The following is an 18,630-nucleotide window of genomic DNA, read 5'->3' on the forward strand; positions in this document are numbered from 1 at the left end:
GTGTGCAAAGGGTCAAGCTCTAAAATGAAGACTCATATTCACACTCCTCTTGTGCCATGCCTTTATTGCACTGGGCATCTGCTGCCCCTCTGGATTTCAGTGGTGACTGGGAGTGTTCTGCACAGAGTATATCAATGCCAGAGGTTGCAAACCCACCAAGATGAGGTCCTTGTGGCCAGGTGGCAGAGTGCTGCTGCCTCCAGGTGTACTGTGGAAGCTAATGCTGTAATTTTCATCAAATTAAGAGAATTGGGGAAGCACTGCCAAGGCAGTCTCCTTATTCTGATGAACACTGTGCTAAAACAGATGTCCACTAAATAAGAAGTTTGTTTATTTGCTTGATTGTTTGTTTGTTTGTTGAGTGAATAGATTGCACTGGTCTCAAAGAGCACTCATTTGTGCCCAGTGGGATCAGTCCACTTGGCTGGGAGAAGCTTCTGCTATTCCTAATTCTGAGTTTTCTGAACAGAAGATGCCCAGCTGTAATTCATAAGTATCACTTCGAAGTCTTGATAACATACCAAAGTCTTTTGAGTAACAAAATGAGGTGTGGTATTTTTTTTAATACCAGCAGTTAAAGATATAAAGACAGTAGAGTAAATACATCATCATTAAATCAAGATTTAATCATTGACTGCCTTTATACAATATATATTTTTGCAAAACTCAATATTATGATGATAGATGCAGGAGCCACAGAGAGGATTTCTGTAGCTGAGGTTATGCAGAAGGTCAAATGAGATGGCCATAATGATCCCTTCTGGTCTAAAACTATCAATCAAAGGGCATTAAATTTTACTCACTGAGCTGGACATGTGATTATGCAAAACAGAAGTACAAGGATTTTCCTGCTTGTAAAGGGAGAACCTGGAAAGAATAATAACCCTGGGATAAAAATATTATGCTGACCTTCTTTCAGAGCATCTACAAAGTTACAGTGGGTCCTTTTAAGGTTAGCACAAGTATCCCGGTTATTCCAGATGAGATGAATGCTTAGAATGGAGTAGATTATGAATATATAATTTATACTATGACCTGAAATAACTTCGTATTTGGAAACCCTTCTGCATTTAGCTGCATGATGGACAATGAAAGATTGCTGTAGAGTTGTTGAAGTATTTTAATGAAGTTCACCCTCATATTTTGTTGTGATATTAGTCTATGCTTTTTATAACAGTGTATTGCAAAAGAGACCTTCTGTGATGCTTTTGTCTCATCATTACCCTCAAAACCCCTTTTCCTTTCACTGCACTGTAAAACAGCACCTGGTCTCTGTTGGATGTCTGGGTCTAGTAATTTGGATAGGGTGTTCCCTGTGCTAAGATGCAAGAAACTGAAAGAAAGCACATTCATTTTGTCTGTTGGCTGGAGCTGCTTTTAAAAGCAGAGGGATGTGTGGGTGGAGGATGTGAGAAGGAGATTTTGTACTGGCATATACATGTGTAAACAGATATTCAATGATTTGTAAAGAGCTGAGCTGTACAACACCCAAGAAATATATAATCTTTCCCGAAACCTCCAATGTTTGAAAGCTGGTGGGTTCAGCTCCTGACATTTGTTTTTGTCAGTAGGGCCACAGAATAAAGGTTTTTTAGGCTGTCTTTCAATCATTGTAATTGATTGGCAGCCATTGATTAAATGGTCATGTGGACCACTGCTGACAACTTTGGTTTGGAAGGGAGTGGGCAGGAAATGGGAATCACCCATGCCTACAAGCACATGCTAAATTGTATTGTCAATCAGATCGCCAAAGGCTTCAGTGTTTTTTCTGCTAAACTTGGAAAGGAGAGTGGTGTTTGCAGCAGGTGAAATTGTCCTGGAAGTCTCAAAAACATCTCAATTTTATTTTTGTATTGCTCTGCTAGCCTAGTTCAGTTTTCTTAGGTTTTGATGTTATATCTGGCACTGTATGTCAAAGGAGAGGGTTTCCATTACACAATTTCTGTGTCAAGCTAGATCTTTTCAGTGATTGACACTGTTCAAGGAAACTTGTATGAATGTGATTTTAAGGATTTAATGAGTTTTATGAGACTCTTTTCGTAGAGAAATTATGCATTCTGCTGGGGCACAGGATTTCCTGCATCACTGAAAGCTTCAGCTGCTCGGCAAGATCCATGGAGCGAAAGTTAGACATCTGTAATCCTGGTCTCTCAAGTATTTTCTAGATCTAAGCCAAGAATGAAAAATTGAACCTTGATAGTTCTTTCCAGGAGTGAGTATTGTGAGCTTGTGAGATTATCACAACCCAGGAAAAATGAGATTTCTTTTGTGGCTCTTTGGGTCTGATGGGATTTCTGTGGAGGTTGAAATAACAGCAGATGTAGCTCGAACATCCTTGTTGGCTGACTAGGATCTAGGGCAGGATTGGAGAGAGGGGAGGCCTGAGCAAAAGAGATGAGTGGAAGTGATAACCTGCTAGGAGGACCAAGAAAGAAAACTGTTGATTCACTGAGAAGTTCCTTACTTGGGAGCAAAGCAATATGTAAATACCAGGGATGGTTAGTGAAGAGGAGAAGCAGAGGAGCAAATGCCAGGAAATTCTGATCGAATTCTAAAGGGTATTACAGAAAGCACCCTGGCCTCACACACTGGAGACCCATAACACCGCAGCCTCATGTAAACTTGTATTTTTGGGTGATTTTACTTTTTTCCAGGGTTGTATCATCTTTTATTTTTCATTGGGAGTTTTCGCTGACAAAACTGTAGCTGGTAAAAGATTTTTGGAAGATTTTTGGAGTGCATTGGTAGAGTACACTGATTTCTGTCACTGCAAGCAATATTTTGCTTTCAAATCAGACTCTGAAACACTAGTCTCAGAGTCTATTATTAATTCTTGATGTCATTAAGAGATGTCTTCTTGTCTGTGATGCACTGACATTTATTTTATAAGGCACTGACATGATTAGAGCTTTCATTCGATTTTCTAGCCAATGTGCTGGCACAGGGCTCCCAAGAGATATGTTTAAAGTTAGCTTTCTAAGTTTGTGTTTCAGTCATCTATAAATTAAATAATTTCTTAATATTTTAACACCCAGTTTGGCAGCTTTCAGCTTCTCAAGTCTTCCTTTGGCCTGACCACTTGTTTCAGTGCCCAGTAAGATTACTCTTGGCCTTCTTCCCAAGAAGGGCCCTACAGCACTGTTCCACATAGAGCCAAGGAGAGCTGAATAGGCTGAAAAGTAGGCAACTGCTGTCTGTGCAGTCCTTCCTCATCTGTTTAACCACAGTCTGGATCCCCTGTGTGCTAAGCCTGCAGCTTACACCTTAGGGATAGAGAGAGAGTCACTGGGAATGCAGCAGGCACAGGTCAAAGGAGTGAGACTGGTAACAGTAAGGGATCTAAAGTTTGCAGCAGAATCTGCCCCTCCAAGAAAACCTCATGTATTCCTCTATGCAGTCATTCACAAAAATATCTTCAAACTTTTCAATTCAGTCTGCTCTGACTTTCTAGGGGCCAAATTTGATACCTCCTTATTATTTGTGTGACCTGGTTCTTCTACCTGCACTGGATAACCTCCTGAAGTACATGTGATGTTTCCACCGGGAGCAAGGAGTAAATGAAGAGAGTAGCTAGGCTAGATGAGGCTATAAAAATATATTTCTTACCCTTCAGAATGAAATACTACAGGTCTTTTTGAACTCTTGGCCTTTTTTCACACTGGGATGTTTACAAAGTGTCAGAAGATTTTATTCTTTAGATGCTGAGTGCCTTAAAAGAAGCATACTTTACACCAAATGCAAAGGACCTCAGAATCAGACCGTACATGTTTAGTCTGGATGTGCAGAAGCAGACTGTTTCACTGCTCATGCCTCAGTGCATTAACTAATCTTTAAAGAACAGGGATTAAGGAGAAGCTTTGCTCATGAACAGGTTAGCCCTGGCTGTCTAGCACAGTCTGCAAAAACTCATTCAGATTCCTCAGAGGTGTCTAGCGCTGATCACTGTCCAGAGACAGAACACTGGACTAAATGGACTGTAGGTGTGACCCACGGCCACAGTTCTCAGGTAAATTTCCACTGCAAAATGATACCACTTTCTTGGTTTGTGAGGTTTTTTTTTGGTGTGTGTTTGTTTGTTTGTTTTCTATTCCTTCCATGTGCATTATGAGTTGTTCTTTCTGTTGATGTATTGATACTGGTGCGTAGTAAGTTGAACAAGATGGATTTTTGCCTCCTCTTTTATAGTCAGTGCTCATCTTTTCCTTGGCTCTGTCTAGGAGCCTCTTCAACCAAGAGAGGCAGAAGAAAATGAGTGCCTCTGTGTCAGGAGGGCTGGAGAGAGGAACCCACTGGTAAATGGGAAAGGCTAATCAATCTGCATGAGTTCTTTTACCTCAGTTCAAGTTTTGTTTAGACATTGCAATACTGTTCAGTACAAAGAGACAACTACTATTACTTTCTTGCCAACAGCATTAGAAATAATACTATTTAACATGGGCAACTCCTGTTCATGTTCTTCTCTGCCATTTAATTTTCTAAAACATAGCAAGGGAAAATTGTTTCTGGTATGAAATAGAATGAATGAAGCTGACAGTGCTATTAGAATCATAGAATGGTTTAGGTCAGAAAAGATTTTTGAGATCATCAAACCCAACTGTTAACACAACACTGCCAAATCCACCACTAAAGTGTGTCCCTAAGCAGCACATATGGTTTTTATCTATCTCTTCCTGCATCGATACAGATATATATGACTTCCACTATAACATTTCAAGCATCGGCACCACCTGAGAGCTCAACTGCAGCTTATGCATTTTGCAGTAAAATTTCTCTCCTCTTCTGTCTTCCCTCCTCTTCCTCCGCCCCCAGAGGACTGACAGGCTTTCTACTGACAAATGTTGAGTGTAGCTCCTGAGGATTTAGTATGTCAGGCTGTGTCTACACAGCTTAGGTTTCTATTATTATGCAATGGCTTAGAGGGCAGTGCTTTGCCACATAATTACAGCGCCAATCTCTATTAGGACCCGGAGTTTAGATGCCTCTTTCTGTATCATCTATTTGCCTCCTGCTCACTTAGGACTCCTCCCTGACTCTCTTACTTGTTTATTAGCTTCTTTTTGTACCCTTGTTTCATGTGGTTTCTGGTTTTCTTCCCTTTCCTATGGTACATATTTGTTTATTTCAGAGGTGAGGGGTCTGACTGAGTCGTGCCTGCACGGATTCCTATGCAGTACAAAGCACTTGCTGCATGTTGCATCGTCAGAAGAGGTAAGAAGAAATTCCTGAACCTGCCTGCTAGTTCTCTCGGGTTTTTCACTCTCTATCTCTTTTTTTTTCTTCTTTTTTCTTTTTTTTTTTTTTTTTTTTTTTACTGGTGTGTGCACATTGCTTGTCTTACAAGCCGTGCAGGCTCTGCCATCTAGAGCACTTTGTGAGATCACTCCACTTTGCTGTTTTTCCTTCTTCCATCCCTGCGTGTGACTGTGTGTGTCTGTCTCTCCCTGCCTCTCTTCCCCCTGCAGTAGGACTCAGCCCCCCACCCCAACACACACACACACACACACACACACACACACACAGAGGAGCTGGGCTTGCTTGTATGAACTTGAAGACTTGCAATACTGAAATGCATGTGTTACCTTGGGATGCACTAGGATCAGAATGCTCAAAAAGCCTGCAGGCTGCTTAGTCCTCCAAGACTGGGCTTTTTAAATCACACAGGAAAAGAACAAGTTATTCACTCTTTTTTATTCTCTTTCTTTTTCTGTTTTTTCTCTTTCCTTTTTTTGTGCTTTGGATATTACTGAACAAGGAGTCTCAGGGATTGACACGCTCGGACTTCACTGAATCAGGCTGCATCTGACAAACAATCTTGTCTACATTTTGGTTTGCTAGAGATCAACTGGGATTTTTCTGATTCTATCTTCTTTCGAAAAAAGGATGCATGGAATAGAAAGAAGGTCTAAGTGCCTGTCTGAGACTATTTTACAAAACCTGGGATAAATGCTACTTCTCAAAGGTAAGTGCAAGGTTTTTTTCCTATGTATCTATAAACTGTGTAGTTATAACATAAACTATAAATAGATATAAAGCCAAAACATTTTATAGACAGCTACCTCTGATGGCAAAAAATGTCTCAGTCATGCATCTTAAAGGATTGGTGAAATGTATAACTTTATCTCTCTTTTCATGTTAGCTTAGATAAGATTGTTCATGTAGAGTAATGGATCTCAGTTTGGTTTCTGCCTCTCATGGCATTTCAAAACCAGTATTTTTTAGAGTCAATAGGATTTTTTTATGATAGTTTTTAAACAGTGATGGAAAAATGATGGAAAGGATAATAATTTGGTTTCTAATAAAGGAGGAATTGAGGAATAGAGTAAAGCTGTAAAAGCCATCTCAGCTTTCTGAAGAATTAGTAAATCCTACAAAGATAAGCGAGAACTTTGCTGGGCAGATCAACTCTGCTGTGTATAAAACAGGAGAGCAAAAGTGAGGACCTTGGCAAATGTCATTTGAAGAAACAGAAGGCATAGGAGCAGCTAGAGAAGGGAAGGCAGTGAGGGGTGTGGAGGGGCAGTGGGCACCCACTTTGGTGTCTGCTGTCACAGAGGCTGTTGTTCTTGGTGAGGTGATGCCACTGGTGATGGATGTCCAGAACTGGCAAGGTGGGCATGTGGGGGACGGGGTACACAAACAGGTATATGCTCTGTCATGTCTGTCTGACGTCAGCAGACATATATGCTCTCAGCAAGATTAAATGTACTGAGAATTGGGGTGGGGGAAGCATCTAAGTGGCAGCACAGTACAAGATATAGCAAAATGGGAACTGAATCTCTCTCTGATTTGCGAGGATGAATGTACATGTTTGGGACACAAAGCAAGTGCATGACTGAATAAAAGAAAGGAACTAATGGGGTAAAAGAAATTGGCAGTGAAGTCAACAAGTCCCAGTATGGCAGATTAGCCGCTGGAAATGTAAAATGGTCAGTTGTGGTAGTGTATGTAAGAAAGGGTTCTTAAACTTGGTAACTCCTACCTACACAGAAGAGACAAATAATATTGATTTAAAGCAAGAATAATTTTCTCTTTTCAGACTGCCTGATCTAGTATTTTTGGGGCAGTGCCATGGAGATATTAAGAAAAATAAGGTTTATTTTATCTATTCCACCTTTGGGATTACTATGACAGAAAAACTCTTTTGGTGAGAAGAGGGAGGGAAACAGTAAGGATTATATCAGTCTATAAAGTCATAGTTAATTAAATTGACATCTCTTAACTTTATAATACAATGTTCAGCTTGTGTAAGTCCAGCAGATGCAACACAATTGTCATGGGGATTTTCTGTTCCTCCAGAAAGAGGAAACATTGCCATGCAAGGGATCAATTTCTTGTTGGACCTTGATGTGTACAGAGACTGTACGAGGGCAAATTTAGGCTTGTGATGAGAAAGAAAAGAGACAAATAATTACTTCCACTCCTGCTGTGTTTCAGGCTGGTTGCAGTCCCCTTGTTTACAGCTTGCCCTGTACCAGTGGTGAGTTTGCATTGCCCAGAGATCACCACTTGAGCACAACAGAGCGCTTCTCGTGTGCGCTCTGCTCGGAGCTGCCGTGCTGCAGCAGCACCAAGAAGAGTTCCAGACCTTCCCTGAAACTGCTTCTAATTCTAGGGGAGAGAGGGGATGCAAAAAATAAACAATGCCAGGAGACAGGTAGCAAAAAATCCATGCTGAATTTTTTTAACCCATGAAACCCAGCAAAGATCTGCATCACCCCTTGGATCAGAGACAGTGTCTGACCTGCTCTCCCTAGCACAGCTCTGGTTTCTTTAGGGTGACTCTGGACCAGGTGTGCCCCAGTATCTGGCTGTGTAGGGCACTGGCACACAGGCAAGCTGGCCTTCCTTGGTGCACCATAAAGGGTGAGAAATGTGACCCAGCCTCAGAGCCCCTGTTTGCTGCTTTCCTCTCTGCCCCATGCTGCGCTCCACAGCTTCGGTGCTTCTTATTTAAATTTACAATAGGACCATTACTGACCATTTTTCCTAATGGGAAGTACAAATGGCACGTGTAGCCTTGCCCCTTAGCCTCCACTTTGCCTGCTGCTCAGGTGGACCCGGAGCTGACGGCCCCCAGCAATCCTAGTCAGAGTGCTTCTGCTCCCACTCTTTGCTGAGGAATCTGACCACTGACTCAAGTTTGCAATGTAATGATTAGAGACACATCTGATTTGCCCCCTCCCCGCAGTTCTTTTTTTTGTTTTTTGGTTTTTCTTTTGGTTTTTTGGGGTTTTCTGTTTTGTTTTGTTTTGTTTTTTTGTTTGTTTGTTTGTTTTGGTTTTTTTTTTTTGGTTTTTTTTGGGTTTTTTTTTGTTTTTTTGGTTTTTTTTTTGCGCTTGTGGGCACAAAGCAAAATAGGAGGCTGATTCAGAATTATCAAGGTTTAACTCGTAATAGGCGGGTATATTCTTCAAGTGACTTAACTCCCTGCTGAAAACCTGTGGACTGAAAACCTTTGAGGCTGCATTTGCTACCCACCCTCACAGAGGTGAGGGAGGGGATGATGACAATGCCTGTTCACTCCCAAATCCCATTTTGCATTGCTAATGGGCATTTCTGCCCTGACCTACAAAGATCACCTGTGGGAGAAGAGGGGTAATTGTTCCAACTGTATACTCAGTCTTTTTTTTTTCTGGCCTGAGCACTCAGCCTTACTTTCTTCATGTTTGTCCAAGTGTGCTGTCATGGGCTTGTTTTTGTGGAGAGGCTAATTATCCTCTAGGTGCTGAACTGAAAAGCAGTAACACTGTTTTTGAAGGAAGACATCTGTGGCTCCTTCAAACCGGTCCAGATGACTCTGAAATTTATTGTCCAACACCAAATAGGCCATTGCTTGTATTCTCTTTTGCCTCTTTGTTTTATCATGTAGAGTTTGACTAGTTCTAGCAACTAATTCTAGCAACTAAGGATCTCACCAAGGGGCTGGGATTTTCTCTGTCAATGTCCAGAGGCCACATGTGCTTGGATGGGGCTGAACAATGCCCACTTACGAACTGAAACTTGTGACAAAAGACAGGGCTTCATCTGAGTGCACCAGAATAAAAACAAACCCCACAAATCACAAATCAGCCTGATGCAGTGCTGCAGTGAAGGGCCAGCTGTTACTCTCTGCCCAACCCAGCTCCACCTGGGATGCACAGAGAGAGAGGAAAGCCTGTAAGTGATAATTCTGATTCTAGGAACTCAAACTACCTCTTGCATGGCTAAATGACAAACCTTCGCATGAAATTAACATGCATAAACATGTCATTAGAAGGCTCACAGTGATGTGACATGGAAAACTGGGAGAAGATTGTGTCATTTAGAAGTATTTCTGCATCCCTTGGATCAGCGATTGTCACTGTATTTCAGAAGATGGATATGGCATTTTTCTGATTTTTCTCTCTTCCTGTCATTTTCTTTGTCTTACTCACAATATGTGTCTCTGATAACATCCTCATCTTTATGGAAAAACATTGGTGACAAATCCAGGATACCAACTTCAGCATATAAAATGAGCAGCAGCAGTAGAAGTCAGAAAACATCTTTTCAGTTAAAAAAATGCTGATTTAAAAACATGGGAGAAGGAAAAAGATGTGCTGTCAGGGTCTTCCCCCATGCAGAATCACTATTGACCTACATAGAAGGCAGAGCTGAGTGGGAGTTTTTTAGTATAAATGTTTTTTGTTTTCTCAGGAAAAAAATATTTTTAACGGACATGATTGGGAAATGGTCAGTCTTAGGAATTTCCTGACTAAAAACTGTAGGAACAAAATTTTTAGAACACCTTACCTTGCATTCTTTCTGGAAGATAATTTTTTATTATTTCTTTCCAGTTCATGCATTTTGCATGAAAACTGAAAATAATTCATATGAAACTTGATCATAAAATCCCATTTTTCTCAAGGACAAGCAAATCTGTGAGCTGAACTGGAATTAAACATTTCTGGCTCATTAGAAGGCTTCCATACCTTCAGACTGGGACAAGGAAACTGTAGACGTTATCATTTTGACTCAAGGAACCAGAAAACCTTTGCCTGCCAAGCCTTACCTGGAAATCAATTTATTTCACCAAATGGGATTATTTTAGGGGTGTCTTGGCAACAAATGCTGTGAGATATCAAGGCCTCTGAGAGCTTTCTCTTGAAATCATTTCTCCAGCTATGGAAAACTTATGCACTGAGAGGATATGGCAGCTAAATAACAGGTAGGAGGGGATAGCTGCAGCAATAGTATAAGCAGTACAATGGAGCATTTAGGAGGCTTCTGCTAATCACACCTCAGGAAGGAACAGGTCTCTAATCCTCTGAAAGATCTGCTGCCACTGTGGGGTTATGGAAAGAGGTGAGATAAGGAGAGGGTCCTGGAATAGCAGTAAATCCAGGGTCCTGGGCAATGGTTGGTCAGAAGGTGAGAGGTAGGGCTGGTGCATCCCAGTGCACAGCAAGGCAGATTCTGAGCAGAACAGAAGCTGGATTAAGGATAAAACAACAGAAAGTACATGATGGCTGAAAGCATCTTGTCTATTTTAATAGAGCTCAGGTTGCGCTGAAAATCGCTGGAAAACACGTGTGTGTGGCACTGGTGCAGAAAATCACCAGTGTGACTCTTTTCCTGAAGCCAGAAGAGGTAGGTGAGAGTGGTGCATAGATCTTTATGTGCAGGACTGAAACAAATTGCCACAGTTGTCCAGCTGGGACAGTAGAGTTTGAGCTGACTTGGGTGGGAGAAGGAAAGACTATGAAAAACCTAAATCTAATAAAGTCACATGGATTGTGGTGACCAGGCATGATTGAGGTTGGAGGAAATGCATGCATTTGTGGACAAGTAAGGAATTTTTCCTCCTCTGCCTTTAGAGGAGCAATTTCCTTTAACGGGCTAAGGAGCAAAGTTGCTCAAAATGGACCAGTTACCAAGAGCTCTTAGCCATTCCTTTGTCATGTTTAAGCTCCTCAGGAAAGCTTCAGTCTACATGTTGGTCAGAATGAGTAATCCTCCTTTTGTTACAGCCCAAAGATAAAAAGTGGGAAAGGAAAAGAGGATGTCTTAAACATGCCACATCCTCTGCTGCAGTGGCAGGATGGATAGGCTGTGATTATCAGCAAGAGAGCAGCACCTGTATTGGTGCTACAAAGGAAGAACTGGCTGTACCAGGATTTAAATTAGATCCCTCAGTTAACAGCCTTTAAAAAATCTATCTGCCCTTTCAGTACAGAATGAAAACAATGAGCAGTCAAATGGCAAAAGGAAAAGTCGAATAAAAAAAGTGCCTGTCATGGCTTGTTCAGCATTCCCTGTCTGGTTTAAAAGTAGCCAACAACAAATGTCTGTCTCCTTAGAGATAAATATCAAAACCTTCCCAATCATTTCAGGAGATATTTCATCTCCTTTCCTTTGTGAATATTCCTGTGAATAGCTAAACACATGTGATACTCAGAAAGCTCTGCATGGTTTGGGTGTGAAACAAGAATACTAAACTAAGAAAGAAAAAGGCCAAACTGTATTGATAGAAAATAAATTATCTGGACTGAGACCATTTTGTTGATTCCCTAAATTGAGGAGTAGTTGGCATTTCGTATGACTTATCTTTAGTGTAAGTGAATGTTATCACTGCTGCTGGCAGGTATTTACTGTATATTGTTTTTTAAATAAGGGTACAGCATTGATTACTTGCTCTCCAAACTATTGACTGCACTTTCTCCCTGTTGTCAGGTCAGATAACTTATCTCCTCTGGAAATGTTCCGTAGTAAAATGGGAAAATGTGTTTGTTCCCAGAAACTCTCATGAAGAAGAGGATCAAGGGGTTTTGTGTTTTTCTGGTTTGGTGAGTTTTTTTTGAAAGCCTCCCATAATCAAAATATCTTGTAATTGTCTCTGAAAATTGACAAATTCCTCAGTGAGATATGTAAGTATTCACTAATTCCATTTCACATGACCAAGTAGCCCACTGAGCCATGAATTCTTCAGTTGACACCCACTTTGGAAGGATAGTGTGACCTTTCCTTAATAGTGCAACTACATCTTCTGTTCACGGCTCCACAGATGCATTTTGACAGTGATACCTTCTTGAGATGAGGGGGAAGCTTGTTCATGGACTTCACAGTTCTCCTGCATGGCCAGGAGTCTCACAGAGAATGAGCTTTCCTATGTACAGGGTCTCCTATCACCCTACCCTGACTGGACCCAACGGGCCTCTGGGCGGTGGGAGAAGTTTCAGAGGCATTAATTAATAATGTTTTCTTTCAGATCCAGGGGTGGGTGGCAGCAGTTTCATGTGAACTGGAGAGAATTGGTCATACTGACAGAGAATTGGAGCAGAGAAGCTGAAGTGCAGCCTGATGCATATTCATGAGAGCAAATACCCTGAGAGCAGAGAGAGTAACATAGGGAGAAAAATTGGAAAAAAATTTGGTAGGATGAGGGGGAAGACAGGAAACAAAAACAGCTGTGGTAAAGCTAAGAAGGTGTTTCTGTGTCTCTTTAGTTATTTGTATGACACTTTTTTCCACTGAGCCAGAATACCAGGCTAGGCTAAAGACAGACTTATGATGTTTGTCACTGGTCACACTGTACATAGCTGATAGCTCTCTCAGCCACTCAAGGTTGTTTTATTTTTCAAATCTAACCTGTTCTAGCATTTTGGTGAACATGAGAAAATGTACTCAAGCCCTTTGTGCATTTGTTCCTGATGTCTCAGTCTTTCACCTCCCTAGATCTGTGAGTTGAGTGAAGAAGCTATTTTTTTATTTTTCCTCAGGACTGAACACAAAGAGTTTCTTATCATCAGCTAATACTTATAACCACTCAATTCCTAGTAGAACGTAGCAACAAGCTTTCAAGTTTATGTGAGAGACCCTCTAAAATACACCAGGTCCCTCTTCTTATGATATCTTTTCCAGAGAGCATGCAACTGATGGGCTGAGATCTTTCCCTTCTGTCCTGCATGTCTAATGGCTGCATTTCATGCTCACCTTAGTCTTTTTATTTACCTCTTTTACAACTTTTTCATTTATCTAATGCTATAAGCAGCAAAACAAAGGTCTGTGATGACCTTGTGGATCTATGTCTCATGAAACCTCACTACATTTTGGATTGTGCCAAGAAAAGGAGCAAATCCATCCTCTTGTAAGAAGGCTGAGCTAGGACAATGGTGAATTTCTATGTACTGGTTACTTTTATCCTATGTCAGTGTCCTACCACAGAATGGAAAAATCAAAGTTATGCCACATTCTATCTCAACTATAGGATTTACATTTAAAAACAAATAATGCCCTCGGGCCAAGTAACAGCTGCTGCAGTTCTTTCCAGCACAGCTCATTGACCTTGCCCTCTCATTTGACATATCCTGCTACTCCCATGGTGCTGTAGTTAGCATTAAATCACAGAGATCATGTAGTGACCTCACTGAAACTGAGACCTAGCTGGGGTAGACTTTGCACACAGATATACCAATCCTTACACCACCATCTCACCACACAGCGGAGAATGACCCGAGAACAAAGTCTTTATTAGGCTGTGCTGTCTGTTTCTGTTTCTCAAATAGGTTTTTTGCTGATTGCATGTTAGTCTAATCATGCTCACTTTAAGGAATTACTTAAAACTTTTTTTTCTTTTTTTTTTAATAGCAGGTTTTGTTTTATCATGAAATGGCGATGAGCTTAATAAATTTGTTAAAACTACAATATTCCACAAAAATCCTGTTATAGAAACCAAGTATCTTTTAGGAAATCCTAAATAAAAAGCCTCCCAAGTTTAGTAATTATGTAATTTTCTCACTGTCATTCCTCACATTTCTTGCAATCACTCCTCTCTTTTCTTTATACCAACAAGTACATGAAGAGCAAAAATGAACTCTGCAGCCAGCTGTTCTTCCTAAATATGTCTTGTCTTGCTAGCTCAGGTAAAAGGCAAATTGCACTTTGAGACTTTATTTCTGCAGCAAATCAGGTCTATTTTCAGAGGGATGCTTCTTCAGTCACAGTATTTCAAGATGGGAAGCCAGGGTGTGTTGCTGCCACAATCTGATTATACCATGTTTGCAGAGACTTTAGTCATAGGGTGGAAAAAACATTTAAGAACAAAAGAACACAGTTTTGGACCTTTGCTTCCATTCCTTCCACTCCTGATTAAATTTTCAAAGCCTTTCTAACATTTAACAAAGCATTATCTGAGAGCTGTTTGGAAAGAATATGGGATCTTAGATTGACATTCTCAGAATAATTTCTACTTTGTTTCAAAACAATCTCTCCTGTAGCTATACATTTATTTTGTAACCTATTTTATGCTCCTTTTATTGTTGCCTCCTTTTGTTAAAAACATATTGTTTTTGTTTCTGTAGTCTTACCAGGAACAAGAAAAAAACATTTACCTTGCCCACAGTTCTTTTTATTTGATCGTGTCATAGAATAACAGATATTGCTGAATGCTTATAGGGCACCAAGTAGTAAAATCATATTTACCTCACACAAGAAAAGGATATTTGAGCTTACTGGTAGGCCTTTGTAAATCAATACTCCAGAGAAACTTGATTCTTTAAAATTCTGTTGATAAATGCTAAGCTGTGGTGACATTAACTGATACTGGTCACTGGGATTTCCATTAATTTTTCTGAGATTATTTGACAAGTGTGATATTCAAATGTCTGTGTGTTTTAGTCATTCAGAGAAGCAGCAGTACCCTGAGATGAGATAAAAAATAAGGTAAAAATTAAATAATAGCAAATGGTTTTTTTGAAATTGATACTTCTAACCACTATTAAAAATTAATAAAAATAAAATGTAGACTGTATCACAGTTAGTGCATTTTAAAATTGTTATCCAGTAAATCTCACAAGGGAAAGGAATGGCAGCACCAGCCCCTTTGACGTACATGTGTATTAAAATATTTTCATTTATTTGCAGCAAAAAACTGAGGAAGGAAGCAAAACCTTTCAAATAAGCCTTTGGTTAAAACTTTAAAGACAAAGTAGGCTTGCAAGGAATAGTCTGTACAGGACTTACTAAGATTGGCAAAAGCCCACAGTTGACTGCAAAGAAAAAGGGAACTTTCAATTTGCTACTTTTGGAAAGGTACATTTCCAAAATTCCAATTTCCTCTTTTTGTATTATACATTAGGTCACTTCTAAAATGGAAATGGTAATTTGAAATTAAATGCTTGGGTAATTATGTTTCTACTTCAGATTCAATAAATATTTTCGAAAGGTGAAATGAGTTCAACTGAAACAAAAGATCTTTTTCCTCGTTTAGATAAGAAAATGGCAAGTCAGCTCAAAAAATGTATTTTTCATTAATTTTGACCCTTTTGATTCCATTTTTAAATAATCAAACATATATGTATAATGTGTACATGTGTACATATGGTTAGATGCATTCTTGGCTATAGGTATAAACTTTGTTTTTCACTTCTGCCTTTGTAACAGGAGATAATGGTAACAAATGTCAGAGACTTAGGCTTAGCAGTACTGATGTTTACAAAGTGTTTATAGGCCAGTGAAGACAAAGGATCCACTCAGGAGCGTACCTGTATCAACAAAAGGAGACACACAACCTAATGAGAGCTGGTGAAGAATTTTCAGTCAGCCTGGGACGTGGACAAGCTTGAGAAGTGGGCCCAGGGGAGCCTCATGAGGTTTAACAGGACCAGGTGCTGGTGTTGCACCTGGATGGAGCAGTCCTGGTATCAACACAGGGTGGGGGATGATCAAGAGCAGCCCTGGGAGAAGGACTTGGGGCTACTGCTGGGTGAGAGGCTGGACATAAACTGGAAATGTGCACTCCCAGCCCAGAAAGCCAAACATGTCCTGCCAACATCCTGTCCCTCTGCTCCCCTCTGCTGAGAACTCACTGACAGTGCTGCATCAGCTCTGGGGTTCCCAGCACAGCAAGGACACGAACCTGTTGGAGAGCATCCACAGGAAGGTCATCAAGTTGTTTAGAGGATGGAGTGCCTCTCCTATGAAGAAAGGTTGAGAGAAGTGGGATTGTTCAGCCTGGAAAAGAGGTTTCAGGATGACATGGCTGTGGTCTTCCAGTACCTGAAGGGACCCTACGAGAAAGATGGAGAGGGACTTTTTACAAGGCTAGGCAGGACAAAGGGGAATTGCTTCAAACCCAGCGAGGAGAGGTTTAGCTTAGATATTAGGAAAAAATTTTTCCCTGTGAGCGTGGTGAAGCGCTAGAACAGGTTGTCCACAGAAGTAGTGGATGCCCCATCCCTGGAAGTGTTCAACGGGGCTTTGAACAACCTGGTCTAGTGGAACTGCCTCTGTCCATGGCAGGGGGCTTGGAGCTAGCTGATCTCTAAGGTCCCTTCCGACCTAAACCATTCTATGAATTTTTTTTCATTAGGGAATAGGTTTTTGTCCAAATTAGCTTCCTGAGTATGTTGTGGGAGGGGGGGATGGGTATTATTCAACAATATCTTCATACGTTCTGTCTTTTAAAATATTTTTGGCTGGAATGTTTATGAGTTTTGTTTCTAAATGAAATTGAACTTTATATCATGTTTAAAGCTTTAATGTGGCATTTTGTGCTATTTTTACAGAAAATAACTTCTTATATTTTCTGGATAGCAGATATTCTTCAAATTTTAATGAGACAGTCTAATCTAAATAAGTCAAAATTTTCTTGCAATTTCTGATAAAATTATGCTTTCTTACCATAATTCTTCTAAACAACAATTCTAAACAATTTCTAAACAATAATTCTTAACATTAACTGATAGCCATACAGCAATAACACCACTCCTTTTTGTAGAATTCTTTTCTTTTTTCCTTTTACATTTTGTTTTGTTTTCTTGTCCTGGTAGGTCTGTTCTTTGTGGATTGCTATGCACAAATGGAACAGATAGTTCAAAGGCTTCTCCAAATATAACAGGCTGTAAAAATGCTGAATTTAATTTAAGGTTCATAGGACAGAAATAAGAAGGTAAAATGGCAAGGAGCATGTGGTATTTGAGTGGGAGGCTTGTACCAAGGCAGAGCAGACCATCACAATACTGAATTAACCTCTGAAAAATAATCTGTGCAGAAACAATGGGGGCTGAGAGGGAGCACAAGTGATCATCAATGAATCAAGGAGTTCACTGTCAATGCTCTGTGATAACTGAAAAGCAAAAGAAGCAGCTGAGAAATGTAAGAAAGTTTCCTGTGGTAGAGGAGCCACCTGCAGCAGCTCGATACCCTTCATACTAGAAATGCTGTTGGGTGGTCCATGGTTCATATTCTCTTAGGTGTAAAAATTAACCTGCAACTACTCCATTTTTAAATGTGTTAGGGACTATCATTAACATTTGATTCATCATTCTAAGCCAGGGCAAAGGCGAATGAGGGGATCCTGACAATTTATATCAAAATCTTCCTAGAGTGCAGAGCTTTTAGAGACTCTATGGTGGCATGCTGACACTGCAGTGAACACTCCCTTTGCGGTTAGCACATCTTCCACTCAGAACTCTGAGCAAATGAATTGATCCTCGATGCTTTCCATGTAAATTGGGGTAGAGTTGCTATTCCTTAACTGAGAAAATTGGCATGTGGGTTTGTGGTTTGAACTGCTCTGTGCTCACCTGCAGTGCCTGCAGCAGAGTGGTTGGTTGGGTCTGCCACCAAACTGGCTTTTGTCATCCTGCTGGGGCTGAGGCCATGGTGAGGCAGTGCTAAGCCTGAAGAATGGAAAACAGATCAAATCCCAGAGCTGTGCTGCAGCAGCAACAGAGTGAGCCGTGCCTACATGAGTGAGCCCACTGGAGAGCTTCATTTAGGCTTTTCATTTCAGCAAGACTGTTATGAAAACAGTACTCAAATAGCAAGCCTTAGCTAAAGTAGGAGCTACTGAACTCTTTCGTACAATTTTTACATGCTCTATTACAGTTGAAGAAAGTAGTCATCATATGCATTATCTTCCTGCTTATTTTTTCTATGTTTATTTAATAGTCATTTGGGAGGCATATGGATATAACACCAACTGGAATTAAAAAAAAAAAACAAAACCAAAAACAAATCAAACAAAAAAACACCAACCAAAAAAAAAAACCCAAGCAGACGTAGCTATACTAAGCTTTTTATCTTGCTTGGGATGCTAGAAATCATCCAAGCATACATCCAAGGCAAACCCACTCTTCCTCATGTATATTTTACTTATTATCATGAATTGGCATACTGAATTACTGATGAAATTCACACTAGAAGAAATTCAAATGATATAATTATTTTACTCCAGTGATGGACTCAAACATTTTATTCATATTACATACACAATTTTTCTGCTTTCATTATGCTACAGCTAAGATTTATTTGGCCTTTTAATTTTTAGGGCTTCTTATTTCAACTGAAGTTCTGAAGGATGTAGTTTATGTCAGTTCATGGTTGACTTATTCCTTTAGTTTTCAGATGAAGAGACCAAGAACTTCTCACCTCTCTCTCCCCATTGTGCATGTAAATATAACCTCAGCCTGGCAGTGAAAATGGTCAGTCTAGCAAAATCAGAAAGCTCAGGTGACCTAAAATCATCTAAGATCATTGATCTAGTTTTTCACAGAGGAAATGCGCAAACTGCTTATAAATGGTTCATATGAAAAAAAAAAAAAGTAGAATTTATACTTTAGAAGATTTATAGTTACTTATGTAAACTCAGGAAAAAAAAATACCCAAGTC

At 40.1% G+C, this 18,630-nt stretch overlaps 1 protein-coding gene across 1 annotated transcript in view; it reads left to right on the forward strand.

Moving 5' to 3' along the window:
- Window positions 1-5,734: 5,734 nt before the first annotated feature.
- The window catches only part of LRFN2 (leucine rich repeat and fibronectin type III domain containing 2), a 152,802-nt gene continuing 139,906 nt past the window's right edge, over window positions 5,735-18,630 (forward strand). The window contains exon 1 of the mRNA XM_005416206.2: window positions 5,735-5,959. The gene's annotated coding sequence lies outside the window, so the exon portion shown is untranslated. The remainder of the gene's footprint in view (window positions 5,960-18,630) is intronic.

The sequence above is a fragment of the Geospiza fortis genome, unplaced genomic scaffold (assembly GCF_000277835.1).
Source record: "Geospiza fortis unplaced genomic scaffold, GeoFor_1.0 scaffold41, whole genome shotgun sequence".
In the NCBI taxonomy this organism is placed as follows: domain Eukaryota; kingdom Metazoa; phylum Chordata; class Aves; order Passeriformes; family Thraupidae; genus Geospiza; species Geospiza fortis.